Raw genomic sequence first — 12,457 nt, forward strand, 5'->3', positions numbered from 1 at the left:
GATAAAAGAAAAAAGAAAAAGAAAGGAAGGAAGATAGAAGAAGGTGATAGAAAAAAGAAAGAAGGAAAGAGTAAGAAAGAAAGAAAAAATAAGAAATGAAATAGAAAAAATAAAGACAAAGAAAGAAAGAAAAAAAGAGCAATGAGAGAAAAAAGCAAGAAAGGAGAGGAAGACAAGAAAGAAAGAGGAAGAAAAAAGCGAGAAACAAAAGAAGGTTGAATGAAAGAGATAGGAAGGGAAGAAGGAAAGCCCAAAAATGTCCAGAAAGAAGAAATTACAGATAGACAGGGTTGCAAAGTTACCCTCATGAGCTTGTATTATGAGTTCACATGAGCTGCTGCTTTGGTGTAAAAAAGCAGCTACCAGATAAACGAAGGTCACTTCAAAATGAATTTTCAACAGCATTGGTAAGAGATAAGAGCTAATAAAGCTGGAATGTGCTCTGTACTCCCATCTGGTAGAAAGCATCCTGCTATCACAGCAGGCTCTACAAACAAAGGCAATAATAAAATAATAATAATGTAAAAACATAAACAGAGGCACCGAAGGGATCTACCTTGTGTGTGGAGGTGCTCCTTGAGAAAGGGCGAAATACAGTCACTCAAAGTGAAGCTGACCCATAGCCCCATTCTGTAGTGGGTGGAAGCAAAATGTGAATGAGAAAAGAGCAGACCAATGAATGTAAAAAGGTGGGAGAAAGCCCCTAATGCAAGTATATTATGGATATCATTTTAGTAAAATCAAAAGGCCTTGGCTAACACCAGACCTAATAAAAAAAGAGAATTTTTCACATAGGCTAGTTCGTCTAAATAAATGTAATACAAAGTTGCTGCAGGTCATGTTAACTCGGATATTGCCAATGAAGGTCTCATATCGCACTTCAAATGCCCAGTGATTGAAATCAAGGAAAACTGAAACTGAGAGCTGTAAAAATTCCAAATATTTGAAGCTAAGAAAAGTTACAAAATCAGATGAATTTGACGAAAGATTCAAAGAAAACTTTTCCACTTTTCAAAATGATATTGAAGATAAATAAAACAAATACATAACAGTATATGCAGCGGATATCACTGATTAAGAAGAACAATCAAAACGCAACTAACAGTCAATATAAACGTAAAGAGTTGCCAAAGGTAAAGCAAATGAAAGATAATAAGGATAATAACAAAAACAAAAACACAGGAAACAAATTTCCACCAGTAAGCCGAAAATGCAGATTACAGAGCATCACAAAATGTCAGCCCCTATTGGACTAAATGCTTTTGGAACATAGGGGCATATTACCAACCAATAGAGATAATTTTTGTCTCTAGCTTGTTTAGAGACAAAAATTATCGCCGCAAATCGGCGATTTTTATCGCAGATAAACCTTGCTATTAGCAAGGTTTATCGCAAATGCGATAAAAAACGGCCGCAATGCATGAATATCGCTGAAAAGTCAGCGATATTCATGCATTATCGAGCAAATGCTCTTAGCCATGTTATCCACCTCCCATTGGATAACATGGCTAAGAACTGCTCCTGGGCAAGTGTTAGCTTTTGGAGATATTCACGCTTAGCGCGAATATCTCCAAAAGTTGGTAATAGGAGATAGCGATGTTAGCGACTGTTTTCAGTCGCTAACATCTTGGCACGCCCACTTTGCATGTCATAAGTGATAAATATCACTGACATGCAAAGCGGGGCCCAAGATGGTCACTATCTCCTATTAGCTGTCGCTAACTGGTGTTAGCGACAGCTTGGTAATAGGGAGATAATTTTATCTCCGCTTTCTTGGCTTTTAAAGCCAAAAAAGTGGAGATAAAGCCCCTTGATAATATGCCCCTGAGTTTCGAAATTGTATAGAAGAACACTCCATTCAACATGATTTACCAACTCCTTGTGCACACAAGCGAGCCCTGAAAGAGGTGGAGCAACATGTGCTGCACTTGTTAAATGCAGGCTGCTTCACGGGGGCGTTGTGAGCATGTCACTTAAATAGCACCAAACTCTAGGCTGAGGAAGAGTTCTGAAAAAGCACTGATGGGACACTATTTTCCCTTTCTGTGCATCCTTAGATTTTCTCGCTACTGCTGTTCACATTGTTCTGATGATAAACAAAGCAATTTGCAGTGTTAATGTTAGCCTATTAGTAGTGAGATGCTAGCATTTGCATCTGAAAAGTTGTCACTGCCCTCTCACCCACTGGGCTGTTTAACCTGTTATTGCCTACAAGAAAAAAGGCAGAAAGCCAAGAACAAAAATACATTTTTTATTTCACTACTCTGAGCTTTGGCATTAGATACAGGATCCCATCTTGTATTGTTGTTGTTTTTACCAGTACCATGTTGGATTGTGGGGCTTGTAGTTTTGCTTTTAACAGTGTACAGCGTACAAAGTGATGCTGGCTAAAATACTAGAATTGGCCACTTGTCAGCTATTTTTTTAAATGTTTAAAATTTGGCTAGTCAGCTATTTTTTAAAAGTTTACTAAGTCGACTACATCATTTTTAAAAAGTATGCTTATTTTGGATGTAAGTATACAAAACAAAAGCCTGATCATATATGTTATGAGGGTTCACTCTTAAGCTCCCATAATGCATTAAAACAAGCATTGGCAGTGTGCATCACTTTTTCATATGTGAAGTGGAAAGTTTTATACCGAGCATCACAACACAAAGGTCCAATATGGATAACAACTGTATAACATTCCCTAACACAAATAATAAGTTAGGGACAGGTGGCAGTGGCAGAAGGAACATAACCAGGTTCTCTCACACATTCAGGACAGGTGCAGCACAGGTAGCTAATATACTTAAGCGTGAGTGGCAGGTGTTTAAAGGACTGCTGTATAATTTCAATAAACACACAAGAAGTACAAACCTCCTGGAAGAAACAGACAACCCTTTTATTGAATTAACATACATTCATGTACTCATAAAGAATGATGAGCTTCCACTTACCTATGCTTCATCAGTGGGTTCTCTACCTTGCACTGGGAGGCATTCAGGCGTACTACTATTCACTGGTTGTACAGTCTCCTAGGTGTGGGGTTCATAGTTTGAGTGAAGGTTTGTTACTTATGTTGGCATTTATGTACTCCATTTGTTAAACTGTGAAACATATTAAAATTATATTTGAATGAGCTAAAATGTTGTTGCTCAGCTCTGTATTTAATCTTGTTTAAGTTCGTCATGTCTCCATACCAGAATATTAAAAACAGTAGAGGAGAGCAAAGGACCCTATTTATCTTTTCAATCAACATGTTTGGTGTTCAGATATTGCCCATGCAGGATCAGAATTCATTCCATTGAATAAAGGTATCGCACGTCAAATATGGTGAAAGAGTTCTTGACTCATACGGCATGTTCACCAGCCTCGGAAATGGAGTTGAGAGGGTTATGGGGCAAATTTCCATAGGGCCCACCCCTTGAAGATGCCTCACAATGTGCCAGAGGTGAGACTGTCAGATGTGCAGCAGGTTTCGCAACTCAAGTCACTATAATTGTAGCCAGGGCTAGGAAACAGGCCATGCCCATGCTGTCATGCCTCACTCCCAGCTCATTAGTGTGAGAAATTGGAGTGCATAGGCCTTGAGGCCGTGAATCACACATCCAACGCCAAAGCATCCCCTGCCTCACTACCAACACCAATAGGGACGTGGTAGTGAGCCGCTGCCTGTCAGGTTCCATAATTGGGAGCAGCCTCCTCTGTGTACCATCCTATCTGGAAAAGCAGCACGGTGGAAGCTGAGCAGCTCTTAGCTCATTGTGGACCTCTTTCTCTGCCGCAAGTGTCACTGACTGTCACTTTATATATAGCTGAGGGGTAAACATTTACATTAAAAAGTATATTTTAGAGTGTTTCTCTTTACCACCTTAAATAATATCACTGCACCGAGTAGCCTTTATTAGAATTAGTCAACCACTCCATTTCTGCCATGACAGTTTAATAGTGGTACAAAAGGGGATGATGGACGGAGCGTTTGAGCAAATCAAACACTCACCCCCAGTCAACTGATCTGGGTTTAATCCATCACCATTCTTTAGCCCACTCAGCCACCCCATTTCAGACATGGCTATATGCAAATCAGTCTGACCCTGTGCCTCATGGGAACAGTCCAGCCCGAACTGCCAAGCCATGTCTTCCATGGACCGGAAACAAGCATCCTGGGACCGGTTTCAGATTCATAATCCTCATCAGCCAGGCTATCTTGAATCCAGTGGCCAAGTGAGCAAGGGACTCACGTCTGAGCATACCCTGCCACACTTAGGGCGAACAAAGCGATACAAAAGGGGATGATGGACGGAGCGTTTGAGCAAATCAAACACTCACCCCCAGTCAACTGATCTGGGTTTAATCCATCACCATTCTTTAGCCCACTCAGCCACCCCATTTCAGACATGGCTATATGCAAATCAGTCTGACCCTGTGCCTCATGGGAACAGTCCAGCCCGAACTGCCAAGCCATGTCTTCCATGGACCGGAAACAAGCATCCTGGGACCGGTTTCGGATTCATAATCCTCATCAGCCAGGCTATCTTGAATCCAGTGGCCAAGTGAGCAAGGGACTCACGTCTGAGCATACCCTGCCACACTTAGGGAGAACAAAGCGATTCAAAAGGGGATGATGGACGGAGCGTTTGAGCAAATCAAACACTCACCCCCAGTCAACTGATCTGGGTTTAATCCATCACCAGTTTAATAGTGGCTCAAGACGCAAGTCAGTTGTCTTGTTTCCCCTAAAGCCTTTATTTTAATAGCTGAAGGAACATTATGGTCTATTGAACCATACACAAGACAGTGTGGTATCAGTTTGGATCCAGAGATTAATTATTTGATGGTGCTCTCAGATGTGATGATCATGGAGAAGGTGGTACAGGGAAGAAAAGTAATCGCCTAGGGTCACACTGTTTGGTCACCTTAGAAGCCAAGATTGAAACTAGGCTGCCTTATTAGAGATTGAGCAATTCCAATCTTCTGAGAGTATCACGTTCTTTACCCATTCTACCCTAATGGCAATTTTATTAGTGAACCAAGAGGCAAGTTAGCAGTCCAGTGCCACCTATATACGGCCTTTATTGTTATTGATGAAAAAAACATTATGGTGTATTATAGAATATAATGGAGGGGATCTTTACAGTGCATCTCCTGAACTGAAATATTTCTAGGTGCTCTCAAATGTGGTGATCACAGAAAGGGAGGAAGAGGGAAGGAAAGTAATTATGCAGGGTCACACACTTTGGACGAACTGTGAAGTTGTGATTAAATTCAGGGTCCCTGGATCAGTGCTCCACAACTATTGCTTGCACTGGTTCCAACATATGGTTCTGAATGGCATGAGAAAGTTAATCAAGTGCATTAAATATATCCTTTGTATTTTTATAAGATGTAGCAACAGCATTGTAAACACCCCTAATCATAGAACAGGTGCAGCTTGGTGAGAAACAGTGCAAGCTTCCTAACCTCGGAGGACAGGCTCATCTAGGGTAGCATCAGCACAACCTTTTCCCATCACAAGACAGGTAAAAATTGGGCAGCCACAGTGCAAGCTTTACTTCCTCACAGAACTGGGACAGTGTGGCAATAGCAAAGCAAGCTTTCCTCTCTCACAGAAGGCAATACGTGCAATCTTCCATTCCCAGCAGAACAGATCCGACAGGGCAGACTAGTATAAGCTTTCATCTCTCACAGAGCATATACATTTAAGGCATGGGTGACATGTAGGCTACAGACAGATATTTGGAGTGGATGCTTATGTCAAAATGAATGTATAGGTAGAGGGATATGCAATTTCTGGCACCATTCTTATTTAGGTGATATTGCAAGTCAGCGTCCTGACAGCGTCCTGCTGCTGTCAGTTGAAGGTGTGCTGCTTGTGTGATTCTTTGCTGTTCCTTGTAGTCAGAAGTAGTTGTTACATAGGATATCATTGTTCATGATAGCAGCTCAGCCAAAGCCTATGTAAATATGCTATAGCTAGGCAGACAGACACAACCACTTTGAAAAGGTCTTTAATGCATGTGCGCAAGGCGCTGTCCAAACCCAGGCTTGGTGCTGCACCAATATGCACAAGAGCCTCATAGCATCCTCGGTATCAGTGAAAAAAATGAGACTCAAACCTTCAGATCAGGCCAGGAATAAAGGTACAACAGTGTAAAGAGTGTACGAAAATACAATAAACCTTGGAAAGGAGGAACTTCGAACAATTTTGGCATATCTTAGCAAGTGCTACAGGAAGAAAAGGCAACAAGCACTGGCGTTGCCAATAGGTCTCGCAGTAGGAAAGTTGGAGCTATTACAATTGCAAATAATAATGCCTTTTATTTTTGTTTTCATTTTAAAAACATAAAGGGCTTTGTCATTTACAAAACCAATAGCTCCAACTTTCCTACTGCGAGACCTATTGTGCACTGCACAGTGTGGGTGAGTGGCGTTGCGTGGGTGAGTGGCGTTGTGTGGGTGAGTGGTGTTGCGTGGGTGAGTGGCGTTGCGTGGGTGAGTGGCGTTGCGTGGGTGAGTGGCGTTGCGTGGGTGAGTGGCGTTGTGTGGGTGTGTGGCGTTGCGTGGGTGAGTGGCGTTGCGTGGGTGAGTGGCGTTGCGTGGATGAGTGGCGTTGCGTGGATGAGTGGCGTTGCGTGGGTGAGTGGCGTTGCGTGGGTGAGTGGCGTTGCATGGGTGAGTGGCGTTGCGTGGGTGAGTGGCGTTGCGTGGGTGATAGTGGGCGTTGCATGGGTGAGTGGCGTTGCGTGGGTGAGTGGTGTTGCGTGGGTGAGTGGCGTTGCGTGGGTGAGTGGCATTGCGTGGGTGAGTGGCGTTGCGTGGGTGATAGTGGGCATTGCGTGGATGAGTGGCGTTGCGTGGATGAGTGGCGTTGCGTGGATGAGTGGAGTTGCATGGATGAGTGGCGTTGCGTGGATGAGTGGCGTTGCGTGGATGAGTGGCGTTGCGTGGATGAGTGGCGTTGCGTGGATGAGTGGCGTTGCGTGGATGAGTGGCGTTGCGTGGATGAGTGGCGTTGCGTGTGTGAGTTGCGTTGCGTGTGTGAGTGGTGTTGCTTGGGTGAGTGGCGTTGCGTGGGTGTGTGGTGTTGCGTGTGTGTGGTGTTGCGTGTGTGCGCATCAGCTAAGCCAACCAAACGTAAATATTCTGCGTGCAGTGGAGCGCGAAGGGCAGCACGAGTCTCTAATGTAAAATAAATACGCTGTGAGTAGTGAAGCGTGAAGGAGACCTCGAGCCTTCAAACTGAAAGGGAAAAGGCGCGAGGATCAAAAAGCGACGAATATCTCATGCTGGAAACACATTATATGAAATGCTACTGCTGCTAATTAAATATAAATAACAAGGAACTGCAGATGGCTGGGCTTTTCCAACTGTATTAAAGGAATTGATCTCACGGCCGTGAAGTGTGAAGCAGTGGGCGGGGAAGCTTTGAAGCTTTGAAGCTCTCGGAGCGCGGGAAGCAAGGAATGGATCTCACGGCCTGCCGGCCGTGAAGTGTGAAGCAGTGGGCGGGGAAGCTTTGAAGCTCTCGGAGGCCGGAGCGTGGAAGAGCCTGGCGGGGGGGCGGGAATACGAGCGACGGGAGGAGAAGTTGATGCAGGCGGAATAGGGAGATGCGCGTGCTTGTGTGGTCACGTGACCCGCTTTTGTGGCCACGTGACCTCACATGCACTGTGAAGAAACCGCAGTGGTTTCACTAGTCGATCGAGCACTTGAATTCTCGATCCCAAATGCGCTTGCGCGCATTGTAGGTCACGAGACCTAAAAAGAAAGCTACTTCTGTCACTACACAGGATACAGGAAAATATATCACATAGGTAAACTTTAAACCCTTGGGCGCGGCCGCGCTTTTGCGCCTCTCCGGCACTTCTAAAGAGTGGGCGGGATCATGGCGGCCCCCAGCCGTCATCAGCACACGCCCACCGTGTTGCATGACGGACAGGGGCCGCCATCAGCATGGAAGGGGTTAAAAGGTGAAAAAGCCAAACTATGATCAGGCTAAAAGGCTGAAAAAAAATCTCACCAGGATACATGTTACCACATTAACCACTGAAAAAATAAAAATTCTGATAATAGAGGCCAGGACATCAACACAATGCTTTTGGAATATTGCGGGAATGTTAAAATCGTTGCGCGATGCAAGGAAGTACACAGTACGATCAATTGTTACAAATAAAAGGATTGTTTGAGCCAAAATGTTGGCGGAGCTGAGCTCTGAATGTTTGTTCAGCGAGTTGCTCTAGTCCCCTTCTAATTTAGCCAAAGTGGCCATAACGTGCAGAAACTGTGCAAAAATCCTTAGATTTCACAAAAGCCAAATCAAATAAATTCACACAAAACAAAGCACCTTAACCCCTTTGCTGCTTCTGTCGGCCAACATCCGTCGCTAGCACTACCTTCGTAGTGCTGTGCACGACTTGGCTGACGCGGCCCCGCCCACACAATGGAACGCCCCGCACCGCGGCGGAAGGCCCGCCATGGTTAAGGCATTAAATTTGCCTGGAATCATAATGCCAAATAAAAACAGACACAGGCAGTGGGCTAAAAACTGTGGTGCATATTTATGGCAAAGTCACGCAGTGCAGCTCCGCAAGTCACCGTGCCTTGTTGCGTGACCAGAAACGGGTAGGAATGCACCGCCTTTAAAAGTATACTGTGCATTCCTGCCTTTGTCTCTATGCTGGCGTTGTTTTGGCCACCAAGTGCCAAGTAAGGCACCCTTGCACCATGGTGCAAGCGTGCCTGCACTGTAAGGAGGTGTATTTTGTGCATGAAGGTGCACCATCCCGCACAAAAACAAACCCGAGTCATTTTCCTCTTTTTATGTGTGCTGCAGAATGCCCCGGAAGGCGAAGCATTTTGGCACGTTTCGAGGTCTTCCACTTTTGGTATATCTGGGAATGCGTCAAAATAATGGATGTTGCATGTGAACACCCATGCAGCACTCATGGAGCGCCTCCCTAGCGCAGTGTAACACAATGCGGCGATTTGCACTGCGTTGTGTTACTCCGGAGTTTTGAAGTCACTCAGGACCGCATATGGTGGCCTTGCGTGGCTTCTTAAATCACATTCTGGTCTTGCATCACCCATGCACCATGTTACGTGGTGCAAGCGCTACGCAATCCCACTCATAAACACGCCCCTGTGATTTTTCCGTGTATAATTAAGTAGTTTGGTAATTTTGCAGAGATATTTGTACTGAATGGTGGACCTCGAGTACAAATAAGACAGAAAACACCACAAGCCTTTGCACCACAACGCCACGTTATGTTTTGCACGTGTTACATTTTGTTTTGCACTATGAAGGCATATTTTGAGTGAGCATGGCTGCTGAAATCATTAGCATTCAAGGCAATGTAAAGACCCCACTGTACTAAATTTTGGGTTCATGCAAAACAAAACTGAAGATTTTCATTCTGTCTTGTACTGAGTCAGTCTTGTTAAACCGTGGCTGTTGTTTTTGGTGAAATAGAATACTTTTTGAAAGTAGTGTTGAATCCGTAGACTAGATGCTTCTTCATGAATATTAGAAAAGAGAGAGCCTTGTCTAACAAGCAATCGAGGAGCTCGAAACCGGATTTCGGTGGATTTGCCTTCTATGTGGCGTTTTGTCCAAATCACTGGGTATGGGTTTCTTGATATGTGGAAAATTAAAAGTCGAGCGAATTTATTTGCCAAAGCATACATACACTAGGCGCCATGCATGTATCCATTTTAATCTAAAAACTTTGAATATCAGTCCAGCTTTTATTTTTCTACTTGTTGAAATAGTCTGTGGAACTGACCTTTTATGTGTCGATGGCTTCTGTCCTACTTTTTCTCGTGGTGCTCCCTCCTGCCCTGTAGCCATTCCGAATGGATAGCTTTGTGTACAGAAAGAGTAATGCTGGGCGTTAGAAGCAGCTGTTGGACGACCAGATGTACCCCGAGGGTGTGTTCACACCATGCTGTCTAATCAGATTAGGGAAGCGCATATTTAACGTATTTAAGTTCTTCTGTTTGCGTCCCTGCAAGGGTCAGAGAGCACGTCATGTGTTTATTTATCAATAGTGTAGCAGAGGCAATGGGGCCCGAAGGCAAGAGGATAAAACAGTATCCGAATTAGAGGTATGTATTTTTAGCTGCCAAACAAAGGGGCGTTAAAGCTCTCTTTGCATCCTCGCTCCCGGCTGCATGATATTTTTGCTTCAGCTTCGTGCAGGTGGAAAGTGTTTTTTTTATACCTGTGATGCAAGGACCACGTTTGTCCACAAGGGGGAGGCAGTGCCTAATTTCTTAACAGAGTGTGGCTGCAGTGTGACTCGCACAATGAAAGAACGCGACCTTCTGATTTCAAAAAGTAAACTTTTTCTGTGTGCCAGAATTAATTATTAAACAACAAAGGGAGGGAGGGTAAAGACCAGGAACCACTCTTAGACCCCCTGAATAACCATATAAAAACAGCAGTATAGTGGGGCCAGAAATAATAACAAACTGGCAAAATAGAGTCACTCTCTGTATGTAAAAAGAACCCTCACTCACCAACTAGTTGGTGACATGCTTCATCATTTGGTTCCCTCTCTGTTGTGCTTCAACGCCTGATTACAGCTGAGCAGGTTTAGTGAAGGTGACAGTGTGAGTCAAGTGATAAGCTAAAATTGTCTTTACCAATCCAAATTTTTTTAATGGTGGAGTGGTAAGACACGGTTAAACCGTGAAATGGATGATAAACCAGATAAATTGACCAGTCACATCACTAAGTGAAAGAAAAGTGGTCTACATGTTTCAGCCTCATAAGCGCCAATAGCGAGGCTTTCAGGACCTAGCGCCACGGAAGTATGCACTCGCTAAGATGCACCCTAACCTGTGGCAGAGAAAAGTGACCGCTTAACTTACGGTTACTGGTACACCTCCAAAATTGCTGAAAGCGTCATTACTATGAAAAACAAAGCACAAAATGGAAATGCATTTGCCAATAGACAAATTACATCAAATCAACAAATAAACTAAATTGTGGTATGAGTGACACTCTTCATGCCGCATTTGTAGACATATCTCAGTGTTGTCAAGAATATAGACTTTTATAGCCTGATAAAAATGTTTGAGGGGAGTGAAACAAGTCAAGGTTATACTTTCAATTTAGTCATGCTTCTAAAGGACCACAGACTCAGAATTTCAGTCTTGTGGATTTATTGTAGGCTAAAAATAATTGAATATAAACACACCTCAATATCAGAGTATATAGGTACATAAACCATTCAGCTCAAAAGGCATAATATGATGAACTCCAAAATAGCACAATGCAACAAAGAATAGAAGCTGAGTCCAATTCTCTTTTCATTAGAGAAGAAAACAAAGATGTCTTTCCCTACTCTGCTCTATGTGAACATCCTACCTATTTCCCCGATATCCTATCCCAAAGGTGTCAGCACGAGTTGACTTCCTAAGACGTACCTACGTCAAATGGGTCTGATAGCATAAAACTATGGAGCTCGGTCTGAGATGCTCCTTCTACGAAATAAGCAGAAGTCTCTCGAATCTGTCCCTGCACATCATACAAAAACACAATGTTCAACCCACAGTACGTCACAAGGTAAACTTTTCCATTTGCAACATCTTTCAGTAAGTTTCCACAAAAGCTTTAATTAAATTGGTTCTTCTTCCAGTGGCCTTGGTTTTCAGATAGGCCAGACATGAAAGGCGTCCCTTTTTCCGCCTTCCAGCCTTCTTCAAAGACATTCCAGGTATCTCCTTAAATGTAAGAATAACAAGGTCGAATTCCTGCACCTGCAGTAAGATGAGAACACACTGTCTTCGAGCACAAAAAGGATTAATTTAATTATAATTAGGGCTCCCGGTTTTATGGTATTTTTTTTTGTTGCCATTTCCGTCTGTATTTATCCATATTTATTTTTGGGGCATTTTTTCTGTATTTATCCGCATTTATTTTGCCACAAGCAAAAGACGACGCTACCGCAAGTATTTTTCCACATTTATTTCAGTCCCCAATAACACATGTGCAACTGCTTGTACATGGACACAAGAGCAGAGGGAACAACAAACCTCGCTGCCTTCCTCCTCACTAGCAGACTCTCCACTACCATCCTCCTCGCTGGCAGCCTCCTGACTAGATTTAAGTAGATTCAAACGCAAATCTGTCTTAAATCCTGTGCAATCCTGCTTGGCTTTCTTCTTTTCCCTCACAACAGACTCTTCTAGGAACTTTAAGAAAAACATTTCAAAGCCCATAGGTTTAAATGAACTCAAGTCAAATACTGGTAGTGGATCAGCAGCAGCTGGAACGTGGTTCCTGAGTCTGACTGAATCAAATCTTTATTCGGAGTGAACCATGAATGTCAATAAAAAGAGCACATATAATGCATAAAATAAATAAATAATGCTTTTCCAGCTAAAAAGTAAAATTGTTAAAATAACGTTACAGCGACCATTGTAGAACTTATGTGGTGTAGAGATAGCATAGTAATAAGACCCATAC

This window comes from Lissotriton helveticus, chromosome 5_1 (assembly GCF_964261635.1).
Source record: "Lissotriton helveticus chromosome 5_1, aLisHel1.1, whole genome shotgun sequence".
NCBI classification, from domain to species: Eukaryota; Metazoa; Chordata; class Amphibia; order Caudata; family Salamandridae; genus Lissotriton; species Lissotriton helveticus.